Source organism: Hesperophylax consimilis, chromosome 5, assembly GCF_061612785.1.
Source record: "Hesperophylax consimilis isolate HC1 chromosome 5, BYU_Hcon_1.0, whole genome shotgun sequence".
NCBI lineage: Eukaryota > Metazoa > Arthropoda > Insecta > Trichoptera > Limnephilidae > Hesperophylax > Hesperophylax consimilis.
Genome location: NC_142840.1, coordinates 15,164,327 through 15,188,361, shown reverse-complemented (window position 1 = coordinate 15,188,361; position 24,035 = coordinate 15,164,327). Strand labels below are relative to the sequence as shown.

At 34.4% G+C, this 24,035-nt stretch overlaps 1 protein-coding gene across 1 annotated transcript in view; it reads left to right on the top strand.

The window, feature by feature from the left end:
* Nucleotides 1-24,035, top strand: part of LOC149423571 (protein O-mannosyl-transferase TMTC1-like) — a 583,937-nt gene that overhangs the window by 446,675 nt on the left and 113,227 nt on the right. The window lies entirely within an intron of this gene.

Sequence of the window (24,035 nt, the reverse complement as noted above, 5' to 3'; positions counted from 1 at the left end):
TCAACAAGAATGACATAAACCAAAGCCTCGATTCTCGGCGAAGTCATTCCACTCGAACAACGAGTGGTTTGTCCCACTCGTTGTTCGAGTGGAATGACTTTTAACGTTTGGCGTATGAAGTGTGGAAATTCGACGAGTCTAAAATAAACATGTCGACCAATTTATGTTCTTTCGACGGCGATTGCGAGCGGCCTGGATTGAAGAATCGACACCCAAGACGAACTACCTGAATAATCAATAAAAGAGATTCTGTTAAATGAGAGTGTACTCTTTCAATCACTGTTTAAAACTCGTAATGTTTTATTATTTTCAAAGCGCTGCAAGGCGTTCACCTATCCTGAAAGATGTAACATAAAATTCAATCCACTCCCGATTCGTTTTGAGACTGATTCGGTTTGCAAGCGGCGCAACTTTGCGAGAGAAGGCATTTTTGAATTTAGGACGTTGCATATTTCTGTTTGTGCCAAGGAATAGGACCAGGAGCGCATGTCGAGGTACGGGTAAAAGATCCTTCAGCAGATTTTGCAACCAAACGTGACACGTTACAGAATACATTGAGGATCCATTGTGGGAATGTGTTTCGGAATGTGTTGGTTATTTTTCAAATACTTTATTTGGGTAATTTATTTATTATTTTCTGCGTTCCCTTACTATCAAAATATCTATATTTTTATACTATTAATATTTTATACAAATTTTACACTAATCTCACACAAGAAACCCTGAGGGAAATTATTTTCTTATGTCATCTTTGAATATGCTGTGTGGAGGATCTTTTTAAGAAAATAAAGGAGAGGAAGTTCTGGGAAGGGAAGGATATGAGGAGTGGGTTAGAATCTAGAGATCAGTGTGTCCAAGAGTGACAGACGAATGAATGTATCCCTCCCACTGCGGCGCAAGGCGATGGGTTGAGACATCAGTTGAAGAGGTCAAAGATTTCTCCGAACCAGCATCTTCCAGGTGAGCAGGCGCATCGTTAACATACCTCACCCGATGAACCCGGGCACCCCTGCTAAATCACCAAATGTACCGAACCACTTGGGGTTTATAGCGGAGGTGTTGGTTATCCAATAAATGGTTCCCGGTGCAGCGGTACCCAAACCCGCCGCCCAATAATGTACATTCATTAAAAATATGTGTTGGGTTTGCGTTGATGACTCTGATAGTTTACGGGGGAAAGGCGTATTTTCAAAATTGAGTATTAGACTAGAATTGGTCAAGAATGATATTTTTTTTACAGGAAAACTCAATATTTTAAATCGAGTCCCTAGTCCGTATGCGGCAATAGGAGGTCCGTTAGGAAAGTGGTTAGGTACCTTGACTTTCCTATTTGGTCAATCTATTCATAAATTTTAAAATATCAAACAAATTTTAACCGATTTTCGTTATTTTCAAACAGTTGTGTATTAATTAATAAGTCTGATGGACTGTTTTAAGGGAGTCCATAATGCATAATTACATTTAGAGTACGAACATCGACTGAATGAACACGAAAATAAAATCTAATATTAAACATGCACCTTCAGTCCCAATCGTACCAAAATAAATTTAACTCGTAAAACATATGTAAATATTATTCATGCCGACCCCGGCGCCTTTGCCTATCTTTTTCATTTTGACGGCACCGCCGCCTAACCTGTCACGTTTGGTTGCAAACCCATCACTTCTCTGTTGCAATCGTTACACGATGCCACGGTGCACGGTGCCTCTGTGAAGGAACGGAATGTGTGTCATCGCTGATAGCTCCGCACGTGACCGGTTCAAAAGAGTGGGAAAATCTTCACCTCGGGAGGGAAGCGCACCTAATGACGGAACCGGAGCGGATGCTGGGGAACGGGGACCAAAAATCGTGACATTGTTTTAATTTGAGTGCTCCAGTTTATTTTGAGGCGATAAAGGTGGTTATTTTTTAAATTTTTCATATTTTTTATTGCATTGATTACAACTCCGTCTCTATACGCTCAATCTCACTTACACAAACTCTCAGTCTTAATTTGACCAAGTTAGCATGTACTTGGCTAATTTGTCATTTGCTCTAATTTGCACAAGTAAACATCTACGTTAAAAACTGTATATTGCGCAAATGGCTAATATACACTTCAAATGATTACGATAGATTTTTAAAGACTGAGTGCGCGCGCAAATCATTGTCTTAAGGACGCCGAACAGTAAATCGTGTTTTTTGCAGAAACTGTTCATCAATTCACAATATTAAAAACAAACATCAAGATAACTATTAAAAAACTTTAATAAAACATTATGCTGCGAATTTATACCGGTATGAAGAAAATTGCGACCCGAGACATGGATTATGGGAAAGAAACGAAGTAACAATTTCGCGCCGTTTGCGATTATTTCGTTCCTTTCCCATAATTCATGGATCCTCGTAACCTCGTTCAATATACGTGGAATAATTAAGTTCCAGGAATTAGTTTAAAAAATGAACCTGTTTTGTACTTTTTCTGTTTCTAGGATTTGGTTTTTTTTTCAAAAGGGGCCCAAATAATGGATATTTATAAAAAATATATATACAAATATATATTTATTTTTTACTACAAAATAGTACTAGATTTCAAAATTATAACAGTATGCAAAATATTTTTTATCCTAATTATTATGTAAAAAAAATATTAATGTTTAAAATGTTATGTGTGAACAGTTATCAAAGTCTTAAAAAAATACAAACGTAATTCAACAGACAAATTAACATAATGCAATCTTCAAATTAGCTTCAAAGATAATTCAGTATACATTATTCAATCTCCAACTTTGCTACAAACATAATTCAATGTATACAATGTTAGAGAATTAGTATTATAACAATAGCCAAAGTTTTTTTTAAATCCTAGATAGTATAGATTGTATGCGTATATTGGATAACGTGTATCATTATAGTTAATTTTCGTTTTGACTTGTTTTTTCAATGTTTCTGTTACTTACCTTTGTTTTGTTTTTGGACAATAATATATTTTACCATTTCACACCTCACTATAAATAGTGGTGCTGAGCCGTGGTCGTTTTTATTATTGGGATGGCTATTAGGCCCTTGGTTTTCAACCAATTGCTTGTGCCATCTAAAGGGTGAATTTTATTGACGAAATATTCTTTATAAATGTGATATAAAGCGTTTCTTTTGTACAATTCTGTGATAGTTGGTTCATTTAATTACCGAAATATTTCTAAAAATGGGAAGTCGTATGGTATAATTTTAATAATAGTTCTTTGTATTGTTATTAAGGGCTAGCCATACTGCTTCTAGGATACTGCGAACAAGGGCTTTATATGTTCTCCATATTGCGATTCCATTAGTAAATGATCTCGCACTAAGCATTTTGCGAGTTGCGAGATTTCTCTAAAGAAGCATTTTGTTGCCGCTGGAGAAGATGTCAGATATGTGGGATTTGAAACAGAGTTTTGTTTCTAAAATCACGCCAATTGTTTGAATCTCATTTTTGCGTTTAAAATATTTTATCAATTTGGTAGGGGAACACGGATGTATCTTTGGATCTTGTGAATCAGAACACAGCATTTCTAGATGCTTAAAGTTAAGTTGTTCGGTTCTGACCATGTGACAAATGAATCAAGATCATTCTGCAGAAGAATATGACTATTGATGGCTTTGAAAGGTTTTATATTATCGGGGAAGAGGTGATATTTTGATGGTTAATCGTATTGCCATTATAGTTAATGAATAAAAGAAAGAAAAGGGGTCCTTGATTGGATCCCTGGGAAATTCCGACGATAGTGTTTTATTCGTGAAAAAGATGGTGTCAGTAACTGACATACTGACGACGATTGTGTAAATAGCTAGCTATAAAGCGATAAAATTCTTCGATGAAAAAGAATCCGATGTCACTCAATTTTTTTAATAAAATAAATTAAAATTGACTTTGTCAAATGCTTTCTCGAAGTCATAAACATAATTTTAAAACAACGTATTTACATTAGTTGTCACATTCATAAGGTTTGTTGAAGGTGATAAACCAGGGCGAAATTTCGTGAAGTGTCGTTTGGTTTTATTGTTTATTTATGATTAAAGGATGGTTTCTAAAAGTTTTACGGCTGCTGGTAACACAGTTATGATAATTTAGCCTTTTTTGTACAGGTCTGACTTTTGTTAGTTTTTTTCATTTCAGGAAAGATATTATTACCAAGTTAAATGTTTAAAATGTGCCTCAGATATTGAATTAAATAATTTTAGTATTATTTTGCACGTACTATCTATATTTTAATAATAAAGAATAATATAAAGTGTAAGTTTGCCATATTCTTAAGAAAGCTGAAAAAATATCATATAACTACAAAAAACACGTTCATGGTTCATTCATAAGCCTCCAGAAAAAAATAAATAACATAATACATCGGAAGGTGGGAAATAAACCCCGCACCATATACCATGGCAGTAAAAAAAACCTTAATTTTATTACGTCTACCAACAAAGTATATTAAGAACGTGAGATTTCCACGTTTTCGCACACCGAATCCGTGAAATATTAAATGCAACTCTTCATCCACGCAGCCCTCCCGGAAACGTGACTGCGCCGGAGCTTTAGCAGTAATATTATAATTAAAGTTGCAAGTTATGAAGCTTTTCACTTAATATCCGGAAGCGGGTTGACCACTCCGCTGACCGGGAGTACCGGGACTACCCGCCTTGGTCACTAGGCACCAACAGCGAATAAAATCCAAGCCAATTTATATGGTTAAGTAGAGCCTTCGATTTTTTTTTTAATTCACTCGATGTTTTAACGTACCCATTGTTAAATTAGAATAGGTATATAATGTATAACACGCTATCAATATGTTTTACTATCTCATGGATCGGGGTTCCAGGCCATCTCTCAAGGAATCATCAAAATGACAACATTTTTATGAGGATATACTGATATACTATTTATTTGGAAACAAAATTATGCACATTATTACTAGATTTGCTTGCATGGTACGCTGAAAGTTACTGGCTCTGTTTCATTACGTTTGTTAGAGATACCATATATTTAAAAGCGCTTACTGCTGTGCACCGATGTGGGAGGGTTGGGTATCTCTTCTCGTTTCCTGCGCTTGGTTCAACCCTCCAGAACTTAGAGTAAAACTGCATTCGGTCTTGCCGCTATGTGTGGGAAATAATAACCCCCACAGCGGACGGGCGGCTCGACTTCTGACTCCCACCTGAAGTCCCACGGATCTCTGTCCTGAAGTGGCGAGTTCTCCATACTCAGGTGCAGTCCCACTGTGTGTTTTCGCTTCCTCTCCTGTTCCGTATCTTATGCCTCTTCCGTCGATCACCATAAAAGGTGATCCTTCTGATTGCACGTGACCAAGGCATGATTTACCCTTTATTGCTGCGTGATCGATGTTATGGTGTTTCCTCTGTAATTTGTAGTCGTAGGGATGTTGATTACTTGAGGATATGGACAAATCATAACACTACGTACATACAAATTTTGCCGGTTTTTACGGTAGAAATATACTATTTTTACTTCAAAAATTAGCTTTATTTTTGAACAATTTTTACAAATAAATTAACATTACTCGATCATTAGTTTCAAAGCATATATATTCGCTTTAGAACACTGGGCAAATTTCAAAAACAATTTTATTTGCTGCATCAGAGTATGAATAGTCTGTCTTTGTGGTATTGTTGATTGTGTACTTTGTTTATTTATTTCTTAATTGTTCTGCTTTTTGTTTTTATGTTTTCCATTGTGTATCTATATATCATTTTGTAATGTAAAAGGTTAATGGGCATATGTACGATTATGAGTAAATATATCTGAATAAATATATACATCATTTCAAGAGGTTTTAAACACAATTTATAACGAAATCTGAATCGTTGAATAATTAAACTCCAATCGTGAAGCCCATATTTCCCAGCGAGTCCATCCGGCCCTGTTAAAAAGACTTCACTAGGAAGCTAATGGTGACTCTGACTGGTTCCGATATAAGGTTAGCAGTTCGGGCCTAACTAATTAGCCTTTCACCAGTAATGGCGGGGAGGAGCAGATTACTACGTCCATAATTTTACTTATTAACTTATAACATTAAATAGTCTGAACCATTTTTTGATGAGCCCCATGAAAACATTTTTGTAAAGTCAGACAAGGAAACTCTGATGCTTGTGGATACTTTCTGACCCGCCGTATTTCTCCAATAAATTTGTGTATTAGTGTTCTAATACACAATTAAAAACATTTTTCCTTTAGCTTATTTTATCGAAACGAATCCTGAAATTCATTTTTCACGAGTATCATGATGATCGTATTTTTTTAGTAACTTCACCTAATAACTTACCTCGTTAATTAAAAAAAATAGTTTCGTTTTCCTAAGAGAAATCACAATATACTCGTAAAGCATTTTTGTGGTTTCCAAAAATCACATGCTTCTTTCTCAAATTTGACGAATGTGACTTTTTAGAATTTAAAAATCTCAGATGCAACCCCATCGCTAGATCTTTCCCCTTACCCTCACCCTTTTCATGTGTCTACTTCCTGTCTGTAGGGGCTTACTGCAGCGAAACCGGATGTGGTTTTATTTCCCGTTTGCTCTCACACATCCGGCAAACCGTGTGCCTAAAATCCAAATTAACAATTTTTTTTTTAATTCAGCACACTAAAATGGCCTCAATATCTAATTGAATTATAAAATACTACAAATGAATTGTTTGTAAATTACATAAGGGTAGTTAAGAAAATGTTAAAGTCTTCCAGTTGCAAAAATCTTCTAACTGTAATCTTTTAAATTCTATGAAATACATACTAAAATGTCTTTAAAGGTGCACTTTGAAAACCGGTGGAGGCATTTTCGAACGTTTACCTAATATTCCAGTAGGTACGTATTTCACATAGAATCTTTTTATATAGAGCTTATTCTTTTTCTAAAAGGTATAGTCTAAGAACCTGTTTACTGGATACCTCATACATTTTCTAATAACTACCGTATCGAATTACATATTACATATTACAGATACATCATTCGCATATTCCGTGCGTTAGCAGACTAGAAAGTGTGTATTTTTAAGTGCTAACCGTTAAAATGACTTTTTATTTATTTATGAACCTGTTATAAAGTTACAAATATGAAAAAATGTAATTTAAATGGAACTTCACTTTGAATAAAGTAATTGTTTCAAAATTAGAAATAAATATGTTATTATTTATTATCGCGTAGACATTTCTTTAGTATAATAATAAAAATACAAAACAACACAAATATTCCTAAAATCTGCACCGTCAAGCTGGGCAATAAACTACTATAAATGGTAAAAGATCAAAAGGGAACGTTCTTTCATACGGGCCTATTCAAGAACTTTGTAGAAGGTCTATGATATTCTTTTTCAAACACAAAATTTAATATTAATTACCCGTATTCAAATTTAAATCAAGCAGTTGATAACGAACAGAAACGAATACAAAATAATCACTTAGAAATGTGCGGCGGTAATTTAATATAACACACTTTGGAAATTAACAAAGTGTAAGCGTTTTAGTCGTTTCACCTCCGCTTCGAAGCTCGAGTTGATGTGTATTATGTGTAATTCTCTCCCAATAATAACTCGAGGAAGTTTATACTGGAACCGCCGTGGAACGTTAGAGCTTTCACAATATTAACCAAAAACCACGTAGACTTATCTGGTTCTTGGTCGTAATTTCTGCTTGCCTGAATCGGGAGCCTATCTGAAATTGGTTTGATACGAGCTAGTGGCATTGCGCTATGAGATTTATCCTTATGCCTTTGTTTTGAATTAATTTACGTCTCTTCTACTGCTCATAAAATATACGGCGATAAATTTATTCGCGAAACTATAATTTTTTGACGCAATCTATTTTTTTACCGAAATAATTTTTTTAACGTGACAATTTTATTTACCTACATTTTCCGGCACCGATACCAACGCTAAGCTCGACATTGAGAAATGCTTCAAAAGGGATTTAATCAAGACTATTGCGTGTTATAATGCAGTAAATATTGTAATCAGAGGTTTTTTGTATGATTAAACTTGTACAAAATAAAATACAAAACCAGAGCACTGTATGAAACTTTAAATAAGATTGGTATACAAGATGAAACAACAAAAGGGCACTCTGCGAGTTTTTTTGCCCTCTGTTGTCCAATGAAGAATGTTACTGTTAAAATTATGAATTTATATAGTTTTTAAATATTTTTCATGAATTGAAGAATTGTTTCATAAAGTGCCTTAAATAAGAACAACTCCATTTTTACATAAATCTTTTCTAGAAAATGTATTCAACGTTGAACAAATCCTTTCAATCATTTGATTGCGATATCGTAGCGGACCGAAAAGATATGTTTTTTAAAGATTTACTTCAAAGTTGACCTAAAAAAGACCACATCTTTGTAGTTCCTATAACCCTATGTATGTATTACAAAAATTGCAGTCTCCTCCATGGCCTATGACCGCTCATGTGGAAATTCAGAGTTTCACACTATAAATTCATACAAAACGTTTTCACTGCGTCTTTTGTCCGAAGTCTCTTTATCTCCCGAAGGAGGGGAATTGCTCTTGCATACTCTTTGTAGGCTTAAACATAGCGCCGCGGTACAAGCACACAATCTAATATGCTATAAATTTCCTGTTACTTTAGTAATCTTTGTTTTGATCTTGTTATGGGTATGACCTTACGCCGTGGAATCGTTTATCGAAAAGCCTTTTTTTAATTTTCTCTATAAATTTCCGTATTATGGTGGTAATATGATACAAACAATAATTATATGATAACAATAAAACAATGATCCACATATATGTAGTAAAACTAATAATAGTAAAAAAACAAAAATAATTTTAAAAAAAAATTACCTATAAACCATAATGACTCTCAACACTCCCCAACTCAAACACGAGAAATAATTTCTCAATTGAGTTGGGCAATTTTTTGTTAAAAATTTCTAATTTTTTCGCAATCAGCCTCGAAATATCTACATTTGTAAATTATTGTAATGTGTTTATATATTCAATTAAAAAAAAATATAATCTGAATAAACTATTTGTGTGGGTAGAATGTTTTTATGCATTAAAATTAAGCAATAGTATCCAAAATCAGACGAAAAACCAAACACAAAGTGATAGTACCTATTAGAATCAAATTCGTTGTATACCCAATACCGATAAAACGCCTTTTCTGTCACTAAAACCACGGAGTTATTTTAACGTTTTATCTTAAATTCATAAGGTTGTGTGCAGACGTTGAATCGGGTTAGCCCCGTCGCAATCTTACGACCAATCTCTAGACCGTTGCCAGCCTCCCAAATGGTTCCTGAAATCATCTTTACGAGTGAATGTCACCCGCACAGCATTTTTTTGACATGATGACAAAGGCTCTCGTCTTCGGGACGGGACTTCCCTACAAAAGGTCAACAAACAAGGTGTTATGGCTTGTTTTATTACTTCGTACAAACTCTTGTCATTGCACCGTGGCATATTCTCATAAAAGATGCGTAACTACTAACAATTTCAGCCACTCTGGGCCGAAAGCTTCTAGAAATTTATTCATAAACTTACCATTCTGTTTCATTGTGGGTTGATAAAACGTAGAGTGCTGTAAATGTTTACTGACAGGCTGGGGAAAATTCCCTAAAGTAACCGTCTCTGCGCGGAATGAGAGCAATATTTTTTCCAAGAGCCTGCTGAGATGAAGTGCCTCAGATTAAGCAGAATCCTGAGGTGTTGTCCAAAAAAGTGATGAAATTCTGACTCAATATTATAATTTATGATAAAAGTAAGTGCCCGTGGAGGGGGCCTGATGAATAGTTAGCCAAATTTCCTTTCACCGCTTCGCAATAATGAATTTGAAATTCATTGCCCCCTTTTAAAATTTTCTAATAAAGAAACTCGTTTTCTTCGAAAAAAAGTAGGCATTTAAAACAGGAAGAAAGGTCGCTCAGACTTAGGCAGCCGTGTTTTTTATCGAGTTTTTGAAATCCTCAGAATAACTTTTTGAATACTAACATTTTTTAGGTTTTGACAGGTATTTGAAATCCTTTGTAGTGGGATAATGTTGAAACGAACAAATGTTCTGATACCCAATCAAAATAAAGAAAACATTGCTTTGTGGAACAATAGTTTTCTGATATCTGATTTTATATCATGTATTTTTTTCATATTTTATTCAAGGACTATTTTGTATGCTATATTTTTATAATTTCAAAGAAGACATTTACACTTTTACACTGCCGTATGTCCACTAAGTTATGTAGCTCTTTTACAGATATGTTTATAATTAAAAGAAAAACAACATGACGAGCTTGTTTTATCTGAAAACATAAATACGAGATGAAGTTTTAACGTCTCCCTCACCGTGGTATAATCAAAATTTATTGTTACATTACAGCGGCGGCTTCAGCCAGAAATCCATAAATTTCCATTTTAAATCCCAATACATTACCTCTAAATCAATCTTTTATCTTTAATATGAGGTGCCATATAAAGGTGGAATGTAAGTCAGGCAATTTTTACGATTTCCCAGTAAATTTGTGATGAACATTCCAAACGTGTCTTCTCTAGGTGCGGCCAGATGGTTTGCCGGGCCAATAAAATTCCCAGTCTCTCAAATCACATTGCCTTCCTTATTTCCCTATCAGAATAGATTATGGAAATGAACAATCGTTTCGCGGGACCAGTCTGCCCGCCGCATGAATCACAATGTGATATTTAAAAATGTATGTGAGAGGAAGAGCGACGCCGATTGCAGCGCTTTCTGAATAATTTACTAATAGCCATGTACGTGCTTTACACTTTAAAATAATAATTGACGAGTAATCAATACATTTCAGTATTTCATTTGGAGATGAATTTGTGCACACAGTTACAGGCTACATAATCTGCAGAATAACGGCGGCGGTTATTCCGTTGTAGTTAGATAGGTTGAATAATTTAAAACGTGCATTAAATCATATTGATTCCGGGAGGCGGGGTACTTGATTATTTTGTTCCCACGTAAAGTAAATTTCGTTATTGGAACACATAATTATTCGCAAAACAACGAACAACCCTCGTCAATAAATAATATATTTGGGAAATTAGTAACTTTGCGGTGGAATTAGTTGTTGTACTGCGCTAGTGGAGGCTCGGTTCCGTTCGAAACTAGGAAGCTTGAAACTAAGTTATATATGCCTGCGTAGTTATAAATATATTTTAATAATATTTGTGGTGTTGACAATTATAAGATTTTACTGAGTTTATTACAAATTACGTTATTATACTTTCTCGAACTCTAAAATTTATAAATAAGTACCTACATATTATGATTTGAAATTGATGTCAATGCGTCTGTTATTTCATAACCGCATAGTATCCGGCAGTCGCGGGTATGGAGAAAGACAACCATTCGGAAAATCTGTGTTTGGTGATAAGATCTGAATATCCAGATACTTCCTGACCATCTTCTTCCTCATCATCTTCCCCTCCCCTCTACCTTCATCCTCAAAAAATACCCCAATTGGGGATGCCTTAGTCTCACTGGCTCCAGACGGTTTAGAGCAATAAGAAATTGTGTGCCTTGTTCACATTAAAATTAATAAAAACTACCAAAGTTAAAACAGATTTGCAAACATAGTAAAATAAAAATGCGTGGATCAGCTCATTGACGATTCAGAAGTATTTACTAAGGTTTTTACTAATAAATATAGAAAATGCTCTTAGCTACCTACTTGTAATTAGGTACCCAATGAATAATTTGAAAATCTACCTTCGTGAAAATAAACTCACCCATTCATTTTCAATTTTGTAAAAAGTCCAATATGTTGTCTTACTTTCTACTCCGATGGAAAAACTGTGTAAAGTGAGAATGAACTGGTTAATCAAAATCTGATTAGACTGCTGATTCATTCCCGATAATATATTCGGTACTCGAATTCATCGGGGATCTTATCTCTTCCGCCTTCACACTGCGTCGCTCCAAATTCGCTTAACAAAACGAATTTCCCGATACAATTCTCCTTTTATTGCATCATTTTTCTACATTGTCTAGGCGAGAAGAGACCAAAGTTTCCATTGGTGATATCCATCACTTACAAACATCGCAGAGGGATACATCGAGTTGAATACTTCACCGAGTTCGGGGACACTTTGTACGAATGTACTTTATCGCGTTCAAAATCTATTGATGTTTCTTTGTCTTTTTGATTTTGTGCTGCTCTTTACCTGCAGTTTATCGGCTTTGCTGTGATGTAACAGTGTGCAGATCGGGTTTGAACGACGAAGGAGACGCTAAATCTACGGATCGAAATGGGACAAGACTCAAAAATAGCACGAAAACATAATATAATCTTGTACTCTTATTTTTTATAACAGATCTTAGTCTTTACTGAGTCATATTTAAAGACAAATTTTATATTCAAAAAAGATAAAATTTGACATATCAGTTTTTTTTTCTCAATACATAAATATCACGTGTTCGTACTGTGTTCGTACACGCTAATCTCCGAAACCGCCCAACCGATTTCAATGAAATTTTGTGAATGTGTATGGATGGTTCCAACTTAAAATATAGGTAAAAAAAATTCCAAGGACATATTTTTTTTCAGATTTCTCATCCAAAAATTCACACAACCACAAATTTTAACTTCCCTAAATAAATGGCGGTTTGTGGCAGGACAACGTCTTATAATGTGAAATACTTACCAAATGGTTAAGTTACATTCTAACTGATTTCTAATCTTAATATTTAAAAAATCAGCCTGCGTAAGTTTGTGATCGCAAAACTCAAAAAGTAGTCTACCGATATCGTTCTAAGTGGCAGGAGTGTTTAGAGATGTTTAAATAGTTGAAGAAGTCCGGGTTCCCGAAGAACACTTTACGCAATATCTCTGCACCGTATGAGATACGAAGTCGAATGAAATTCGATGTAATGCAGTTTTTTTTTAAGTAAAGTGAAGTCGGAGGTGTCCGAGAAAGCATTAGCAATACCGAAGCATTGCGGGGGATCTGTTTTCTGTACGAGATTATTGTTTTTTCCTCCATTCATTACAATAAGAATTCGGCGCATGAAATTCTTACAATGAATAATAGCGGATTCAGACGTTTCGTTTTTAGTTGATCGACTCGATACTTGAAAGCAAATTGACAAGTGTGAACCTTCATTCGAATCAACAAATTTGATCAAATTTTAAGTTATAAATCATGACGTTTAATAAAACTAAAAACGTCTGAACCCGCTGCTATAAGGCATGTCGTGGTAGCAGCCCTTCCATCTAGCCCTTGCCTGCTCTGGCGCCACATCGGGACATATTTTCCGCACGTGACAATTCAAACGAGATTGTGTCTCGCCATAAATCTGCAAACAGCAGCCATGCATTTATCGTGGCGTTATTCGAAAGTTAATTTTTATTCGAATCGATACTACTCCTGTGCTGCTAGCTCCCTGAGCCCGAGCACTGGAGAGATTCAGAAGTTTGTAACGGGCATTTCTGGTTTCCTGAAATATGGTCAATGCATCATGAAGAGCATATAAAAGGTCCCCATAAAGAATAAACCCGTAAAAATAGATTTATTTAATGTTTGATGTTCTAAGTATACAAAAAAAACTCTGCCAAAAATATTCTGGTTCATCATCTCAAAAAAGATAAATAGGCAAACACTTCACATAGTCTTAAAACTAGAGCCAAGCAAATGGACAAGCTATATACCTTAATGGAATACTTAATTTTGACAAAGAAGGTTTTAATTTACCTAGTATCAAATAAATCATAATAAATATATTCCAAATCTTATTAATTAAGGAATAATCACTGACTAAAAACTAATAATTTAAAAACATCGTCATAGAAGTTTATGAAAAAACTCTACGCAAACCATGAAGTTGAACTATAGAAGTGGCCGTATACTTTCTATCCAAAACCTAGTTCAGCTTACCACCAGATCTCCTAGCGAGGAGATTATGTTCAAGTATATCTTCTTTAAATTAAAAAAAAATTATTTATTTATTTATCTACATCACTTGATATACATATACAAAGTTAGTAAGAAGTAAAATTTGCTATTAGTTATATAGAAATTCAATGCAGAAGAATAGTATCATGCAAAGTTTAGTTATTAATATTATTGAGGTATGTTACTGTAGCCTTTTTTAACTAAATTACGTAAACTCTTATACAATTTCTGTGAAAATATTGCCAAGTGCGTGTAATCTAGGTAAGCGAGTATCTAAAAGACTCAGTCCTAATATTGTTGCTGCAATCAAAAATATGTTTTTATCGAGTAGTTGTAGTTGGTATGTTGAAGGTGATTAGGTTCAGCCACACGGCTGCCCGCCTGCCACTGTCACTCTCCTGAGATTTCTTGGGATTATCTATTCAGTGTGCCCGAGCCACAGTTTTACGATAGTTGGAATGGGATAGTTATTATTCAATGTGAGGTCGCGAGTTAAACTTAAGCAGTTACTTTGGAACGCATTCCGTTTTATGGCTTTTTAATAGTATATTTGTGAATCGATTCGGAGTCACACTTTAACTGGATGCAATAGTCATATATTCGTAAAAGCCGTAAGACTTTGAAAGCCTTTCGAACATCAATTATCATACATCAAATATCATTTCTACAAGTAAAGTAAAAATATAGTATGATCCGCTGTGTTCGTGAATATTTTTATTCTATTGAAGTATCATATTTTGTTGTCTTCTAAATGTTCAATTTTCACAAAATCACGTAGAAAAATAATAACATTTGTCACTTTCCAACAATAATTCATTTAAACTATAAACTTCCCGCGAAATTCTGACAGTTCCACAAGTTGTGTGCGAGCGATTTATTTGGGATTGGAATAAAAAGGCGCTAATATTTTATGCATTTGTTTCCCCGTCAGGCCGGTTCTAATATTGTCGCGTGTCAACATACATTTAATATTCATAAATCACGTCCCAGTGTTGACATTCCCTGCTTAGGGTAAACTTTTTAAGCGGGTTATGCTCGCAGACATACTATGCAGGGGTCGGCAGACTTTCTAATGACTAAAAATTGTGAATGTGAATGAAGCAGGGGATGCGTATGAGATGCGACCAAGATGTTTGGCGGTCCGTCCTCTTTGCCTAATTCTCTGTTGGTTAGGTAGTCAAGATTCTCAAAATTTTAATGAAGCCGAAACATACATTTTCACTATTTCTTTCCCATTTACACCTTTATATTTATTTAACACCAAGACTACTAAAAATAAGTCGTTATCAGTTCACTAGATGCGTTGTGTTGAATATTATTCATATCTAGTTACTATTATCAATTTATTATATTCATCTGTACATGATATAAACTATCTAGTTATATTTTGATACAATGCTAGTGCGAGCGCACAGAAAGAAAATATGGATTGTGGTTGTGCCATTTGAGTTCATTTTGCGTCCGGGAATCATGCTTTTCTTATTAGTTTACGGAGTGGAGTAACTCTGAAGAGAGAGTCACAAATAACTATCAAAATAGTCGCATACGGATCGCAAGCCGTGGTTTGCCGACCCCTGCACTATGGAGATATTCTGGAATTGAGAAGTCATTTTCAATAATTTACCGACACGAATGTCTACGCTTTGCATTGTTAAATATTACTGTCATTTTAAATGGCCGATTGTTGGAGAGATTGTATTAATGTATTCCCCATCTGAGGAAAGAGTTTCCATGTTTAGCGTTTTAATCATTTATAAATTCGCAATGCAGAAGTAAAAACTTTTAAATTGAGCTTTTAGTAAAGACTTGAAAATGGTTCAAAAATATATAAAAAAAATAATTTCTTGCACGCGACGCCTGTAAGTAATTATTTTAATCGTATTTCAAGTTAACCAAAAAAACTTTTATGCAAAATCAATCACTACATAATTTCGATTATGAACTATATATGCTCGTATATAGCTTTGTTATTCGGCCTTGCCTAAGTTTAAAATTAAATTTTCATATTTGAATATTTGTAAACCATGTAACAAGTGATAATATGGTTCCTTTGTTTATGATGGGCAATTAATTATGTTTTTATAATTCTTGCATAATATTTTCATAACATCACATTGTAACAGAATTTTTTTTATGTACCTTGAGGTGATTTTTCACAAAAACGGCGCTCTACAAATTATCCAATTATTATTATTATTATTATTATTATTATTACCTATCAGAATTTCTACCATTTCTATTTGCACTTGCTAACGGACCTCAGCACAACGCATGAAACTAATGATAATATGATGCATGGAATTTCTTCTCCGGAATACTTTCGACTTCCACACGTGTTTCTCTTTGCGTTTAGCATAATCATCCTTTGTGGAGAATGCAGTAGAAATGCACGAGTATAGAGCAAAGTGTGCAAAACTTAAGTTGCATAAATCTAAATGATTGATGACTGGCACGCTGGGATCTGGGTTCCGGACCGGGCGAAACCTGTGCAATAAAGGCAGATGAAACGTTACGCGTTAGAGTTCAATTCAAACACCAATACTTACCGCCGCATCGCGATGATTGTTGCAATATAGAAGAAGGAAAATGCTGATTCATGAATCGCATTATTATTCAATATGTTTTCATAATAGGAAAAAGACTGTTTGCTTGAGGAATTCGTAGCTGCTTGTTACATGTAAAAATATAGTAATTCTAGTTTTTACCCGCGGCTAAACTCGCATGGTTTCGGGGAGATTATTACTATACAAAAAAATGTCTCACTCGAAAGAAATATAGCCTAATGTCACTTCTTAATCCTCCAACTACACCTATGCAAAAAAATCTCCTCGATCGGTCGCTCCGTTGTGACGTAAACGAAGGACTAACAAACAAACAAACACACTTTCTCATGTGCAATATTAATTAGAAGGATTGCAGTGGTAGGTAATACTTATTAAGCGTAAAGCAGAATATCTGTATGCTTGTTCCTTGAACTGCGAAAAGGCTGGATAAAAAACTCTTGGGCCTTGAAATTCGCACAGCTTTTTCTATCAAAAAAATTTAGATAAACTATTTCCTGTCACCGTATAATTTCCATTATGAGCTATAAAGCGTTTATTCAATGATATCGATAAAAAATGTGTCAACTGTTTTTTTCTGTGATTGAACCAGCACGACGGTTAAATTATATGTTAAAAACACGAAAGACGAACTTATCAAACATAGGTTGCACATAATATGATAAATTGGAACCAAGAATTTTTTTCCCTGTAGATTTGAATGGAAACTAATGTCGCTTCTGGCATAGTACCTTTTGGCTCTTGCCCATTTAGCACGCGCTTGCCTGACATCGTATATCGCCTCTCCATATGAATTTTATAATGATGGTGAATGTCGAAATGAAACACGCCCACGTGGCATTTTTTTCTTTTTTATTCTAAGGTACATAAAATATATTTGGACAATTATAATAAAAATATAGTCAAATCTAAAAAAAACTCACATCTTTAAGTAACAACAAAAAATGTTTTAAAATACACGACAGCTCAAAAATAGTCAAATCCACGTAACATTATTACCGATATCAGTAAAATCCTCTGTAGTCAATCAGGGCGCTAGAAAGATGACACTCGTGTAGCATTAGTACCATATTCCATGATGACGGCTGTTGTGATTTGCTATTATCGACGTTTTCTTGGATACTATTATCATTTTAATTTTGCTATTTCAATTATAAATATAAGCGGAATAAACTCAGTGGACCCGAAAATAATATCGCGTACGTCTTTATGCGTTAATATTCGTTATTATTTATAAGAAGCGACTTTATGTTTCTAATGATTAATTTAACACAAATTAACAAAGATTTATCAGAAGGTTCTGAAAACGTGGAGGATTATTATGCAGGAATAACGTGTAGCAGTTCAAGCCGCTCAAAGCAGAATTAGGTTTCGACAAGGGATCTCAAAATACACCGCTGGCTCGCCGGAACGCGCAAACAACAAACTCAAGCATGCCAGCATCTAAAATTAATAGTTCCTATAAGAGCAAGGAAACCACCAGTACAAAAAGATAATTTAAGAAGACAACAGAAAAGTATAGAAGGTTCCTTTCTTTTGTTGCTACACAATTAAAGGGTGGCGTTACATTATGGTTAATTTTACATGTAAATGATAATCATCAAAACATTCTAACTGAAGAAGTGTTAGTTTCACTTGATCGTGCCACATTTTCCTCGGGCGTGCCATTCACTACTGTATCGGTACTACTAACAAAAACTACATAACGTCGACTTGTATTCAACTCTCTCTCTCATTCCAGTGGAAGTAGAGATAATGTGAAGGCTTCCCGGACACCCTTGACTTATTCTGTCATTCAGACCACTCTCTAAATACTCCGGGCAATAATAAGAACAAACTTTGAAATATTTATCCAAACCAAACTGAACTAAATCGGTCTAGTAGTTTTGAATTTATGATTAGTCTATAGGGGACAAACAAACAAACAAAAACTTTTATATATATATGTATATACTCGTAGATAGGGTTGGGTACCTACTCAGTTACCAAATTTTGACCAAAAGTCGGATTTATTCATTAATCATTTTGTAAGAAAAAATCTTAAAATATCAGCTTGTGAACTTCGTTAACTTGTTTCATTTAATCTTCTCGCTGACATTATTTGAAATTGCCGAAATAAAGTAGAATCTAACATAATCCTTGTTTAACGTTTAATATTTCCCATTTTCTTTAGAGAATGAAATAACTGTCATAATGATACGTCTTCGCATACAAGATAACATTACTCCAACGCCATTTATGTCATAAATCGTAAAATTAAAATAAATAAACGACGTATAAAGCGCCCCGTAAAATGGCCTGAAAACGCCGGGCCATTTTTAATAAGATAAAATCGTGAAGCTTCTCATATTGAGAATATCCGTTACGACCGAATCAGAAAAAAATATTCCTAGATTATGGGCAGATAATTGTATAATTTCTGAACTCTTTCACCCCATTAATTCTAATTACACCTTCCCTCATTCAGCATCCGAAAATCGAAGGAGAATTTTCTTTTGCGGTGTAGACATAAAAGCACCAGCTTTTCATGAAAATTAAATTAATTCTTCAAATCCATTAATTTATTCTAATACCATTCAGGAACTTTACTTTTTACGAATAATATTAGTTTCAAAGGCGTGTTCACTTATTGAGAAATGAATTAATGAAAATATTACCCAATTCAATTTGAGATTTTTTAAAAGGTTTCGATAATAATATTTAGCGAAAATAATGTATTTTTAAATCATATTTTTATTTCTTAGTACGTTGATAGAATATATTACATGTTTGAGCGGAACGGCTGGTAGGTTTATTTATACAAAACTTAATTTTAGATTTTAGGCCAAAATAATATATTTTTTTTTAAAGTTTATTTTTAAATCAAATATCTAGTAGGTTTGCCATGCAGTTATTATTATTTTATTATAAATTATAAGCCATTAAAGAAGCAATTATGTGAGTTAATAGTACTTAATCATTTGAAAAATAATCTTGCTCAACCAAAAGCCGAAAAAGAAATGTAAAATTAAAAATAAAACAACATGAAAATATTTTATCCAAATTTTAAATTTTCAACGAAAAATTTGTTTTCAAAAGTAAATCGATAGTTTGTAATAAAAAAATTTATCAGGACACTTTTTCATCATAATGGGTATATGTCCGCTTGTATTTGCGTGATTGCCACCAAGTTGATAGAAGTTTTCATAAAGGGAATTAAGGTTCATCTTTCTTCCCGAGTGTAGGTACATTTAACATAAAAACTATACCTCAAAAACTTGAAAGTGTGAAAAATACTTAACGGCAATTCATTGAGCCATCCATACATATAAATTAAATAAGGTTCATGTCATTTAATCTGTATTTAGTACACCCGGTATACTTAATAATGCAATACAAAACGCAAAGAGCGGATTCCGAGTTGATCCAGTCAGTGGGCTCTCTTACTCATTAGACAATCTTAATTCTATATTATCCGTGACTTTGTACAATATCTACAGGAAGCCATAGTCTTATGGCATATTTGATGAAACTCGACTACCCTCTAGTCTAAGCCCATTAGTGCGGTCTCAAAACAATAGCCTGCCTCGAGTGCCTGACGACTTCAAAACAGAATTTTAAATGCAGCCAGAGTCAAGAAATTCGAGTAAACAGAAATTCTGGAGACACGATTTCTTTTAGCTTTCACAAGTAAAGTCGGCTTGGGTAACAGTACAAAATTTATTTATTCAATGAATAATTGATAATAAGATAAAAGTTTCTCTTTCAGGGTACACCGAATTAATTCAAAGGGAAAATTTCTTCTTCTCTGATTTGACGGCTTATTCAAATGTAAACGAAGAGTGCTGCTTTTTTATTAACTTTTAATTTTATTCATCTTTTTTCATTTTGTTTAAGAGTGCCTTTAGAGTGTGATTTATTCATAATATTTCAAGAACTGTTGGAACGGAAAACTATAATCTTCTCGGCCACAAAAATAATAAATATTTTCAATTTAGGAGGCGTGTTTGGGTACCGCTGCCCCGGGCACCATTTATTGGATTATCAACACCTCTGCCATATGTCACTCTAAGTGGTTTGCTACGTTTGGTGAATTGATTTCTCATACCTTTTATCTTTCCAGAATTTCCTCTCGTTCCTTTCCTTAAAAAAACCCTCCACGCAGCATCCCAAAAGATGACATAGGCCCTGAGGCAAATTATTTTCCTCAAGTTATTCTGTGTCGGGTTAGTGTAAAAAAATAATATAGACGCTTCCTTAAGAACGTTGAATTCGAGGCAGAAATCTGAAGTTAAAATCTGTCTTAAAATTTTTACCGCTCTGTCTACCCACTACGTCATTTTCATCAAGAACTACTGAGCTTTTAAATTTCGATTTAGCAGTTTTGTTCTTTTTTTATAATTAAGCAAAATGAAGAGAATTTTTGATACTTACAGTAGTGTTATAATGACGAAGCCGAGAAGTACGTACATTTAGTTCATGAAAAAAAACTGACTAATAAATAACATTATGTTGTATTGTATACAGTCTTGCTGTGTTTGTATTTTATTAACGTTAAAACAAATGTAAAAGCAATTTGCAATTATCTAAAAATTTCAATCTGCAAAACTCAATTAAAATAGCCAGAAAGGCGTTCTTTAGAAAACACCAGTTTACCCCGGAATAGTAAATATGCCGCGCCCCTATGCAGAAGTGTGCTGAAGTCTAATATAACTAAGCATCGTGGGGTGGGGGTGTGAGTCGGATTCCCTTTGTAAATTAGCACTCAGCACAAAGACAAATGCATCTATCTGACGTTCAATGTTCGTAACTTGCGCTATCGGTATAGCCCCGCACCGAATCGAATTTGCATACTCTCTATAAATATGCATTCCTCTGTTAGGTATAAATGCAAATGGATTCACCCTTGCTTCAACGGAGCATCTTTCTTTTCTGCCCGGAAACGATCAGACCGTTCTTTATGATTATTTAAATGCTCCATACCTGCTGATGAAAATTCCGCGAAAGGCATACGATTATTTGCTTCAGCATTTTGCATTTGCCTACTAATTTGTTATCTTCTGTATGCGTATAAAATTAAAATTTCTACTTTTTTCACTGTGGAAAAAATCACAAAATGCGTTTTGAAAGTGGACAAAGGTTTACGATAAGGTTTTATATAAATGAAACGAAAATACTTGGTTTTGAGGTTTTATGTTTAAAATAACCAAACTTTAATTATATTCTGCTCATTTACATTTCTATTGCGCTGTCTAGAGAAGACAACATTTTAAAAGTTATATTTTAAGTGACCAGTGAAAGTTTGATGTCTACATCCAAGTACAATATTTTAAAGTTAAACAATTAAGCTGCTATAACTTGCATCACTTGAAAATAAAAAAAAATAAATTGAATAGATACTTTATTTTTATTAGCAACAGCACAAACATATGTATCCAGACATATTATTGCAATGTGGTGTAGTAATTGCAATGATGCAACACTAATATTGACCCATAATAAAAATTGCATGTACATTCCTAGGATACAATGAAAATATATTTCTCTTTTCATGTCATGTCCTTTTAAAATGTTAATTTTATTTTATTTTCTTTAGTTTTACACGCCAGGCTCATATTTTTTTCCGACTTTATATCTGGGTTAAATATTCTCCACTGAAAAAACTAAACCCTTCCACACACTTTTCCACAAATGATCATCTAGTCAATTCACATTATGCAAGTGCATCATATAAGCATAATAAATACAAAACAATACAAGAACAACACGACAACTCACCAGAGTTCAAATGGGAAAATAATTCATCGACTCCAGATATTTTTATATCAGAGGGTTCGGCTCGGTAAATTATGTTTATATCATTATTTATATTTTAAAGAGCACATACCCTCCGTATCTAGAGTAGTCTGTGAGAAGTGGTAGGTATTGAAATACTATTGATTAAGGGAAATTATACCCTGAATCTTAGAACATCACAGAGGAGTATAGTTGAGCTAATGGTACAGAAGGTACAGAACTACCTACAGACTAAGGATGTTAGACCCTTAGTTTGAGCTCAGTGATTTTGGAGATAACTGTACATTTCAGTGACCGCGACGGCTGATAGTTAATATCCTATTTAAATATTTTTTAAATAAATTGATGTGAAGAAAAATTGAAGAAAGTTTTCCTGCCTACCATTAGGTGTTCTCGTACCACGATAGTAGAAACAAGAGCGCTTTTTCCCTTTTTACGTACATTTTTTTAAGATGTTCATTCTACAATTCAGAAATTTCCATATACGAGGCATATCCAGAAAGTAAGTGTACTGAGGCTCTCACGACCGAATGAATTTTATTTTCGATATGTTGGCTATACTTACGTGTAGCCTGACTCTTCCCCTCCACAACGAAACCTGTTCAAGGTCAGTACGTTGAGAAGTGTCAACGCGACAACACGTTTCGTGAAAAATGTCAATCCAATCTCCCGCCAAATGCGAAATACGCGGCTCATCCGTTATCTCGTTTGGAAGGAAAAACCTCCGTTTGAGGTTTATAATGAGGTTAAAACTAATAACACATATGGTGATAAAGCTATGAATTGTACGAGTGTGTACAAGTGGTATCGCTAGTTTAAAAACGGTTCTCACCTCTTCACCCTCCACCAAAAAGTTCAAAACCACAATTTCAGCCAAGAAAATCGTGGCATCCGTGTTTTGGGACTGTCAAGGCATAATTTTGATTGAATATCTGCCTCAAGTGGAGACCATCAACTCTGCAAGATACTGTGAGACCCTACAAAAATTGCGGAAGGCGATTCATAACAAGAAGCATGCTGACAAAGGGAGTCAGCCTGCTGCACGACAATGCCAGACCACACACGGCCAACGCCACGAAGGAACTGCTTGCTTCGTTTAAATGGGATATCCTGAACCACTCCGCGCATTCCCTTAACCTAGCACCTTCAGATTATTATCTCTTTACCTCCCTGAAGCTGTACATGGGTGGAAAATGGTTTTTAACCGACGAGGAGGTAAAGGAGGAGGTGGAAAAGTGGACGAAGGTGTTGGCGGGAAACTACTTCGAGGAAGGCATCAAAAAGTTGATCCCCCGCTTCACCACCTGCATTGAAAGGAATGGCGACTATGTCTAAAAATAGCTTACATATGTACTACGGTAACCATGTAATTTTTTTGTTTCAATAAAAAGATTTGTAACCTACAAAAATTCAGTACACTTACTTTCTGGATACGCCTCGTATATTGTACTAATTAATTATATATTTACTTTTACAGCTGTTATCGATATTTTTTGTTTTACAGTTTTTATACATATATCCGATTTATGTAATTTTCTTGTTATTACATAAATTATATTAAGTTATTTAGTGTAAAGCTCACTTGAGATGAATGGTAACAGAACGGCAATATTTGAATTTTATGAATTATTTTTTTTAATTAACCCTAAAATAATTTGAAATTAAATTTATATCAGGGCCTACGTAATCTTTGGGGATCCTGTGTGGAGAGCCTTTTTAAGGAACGAGAGAAGAGGAAGATCTGGGAGAGAAAAATATATGAGGGGGTGGGTAGGAATCTAAGTATCAGTGTGTCCAGGAGTGACGGACGT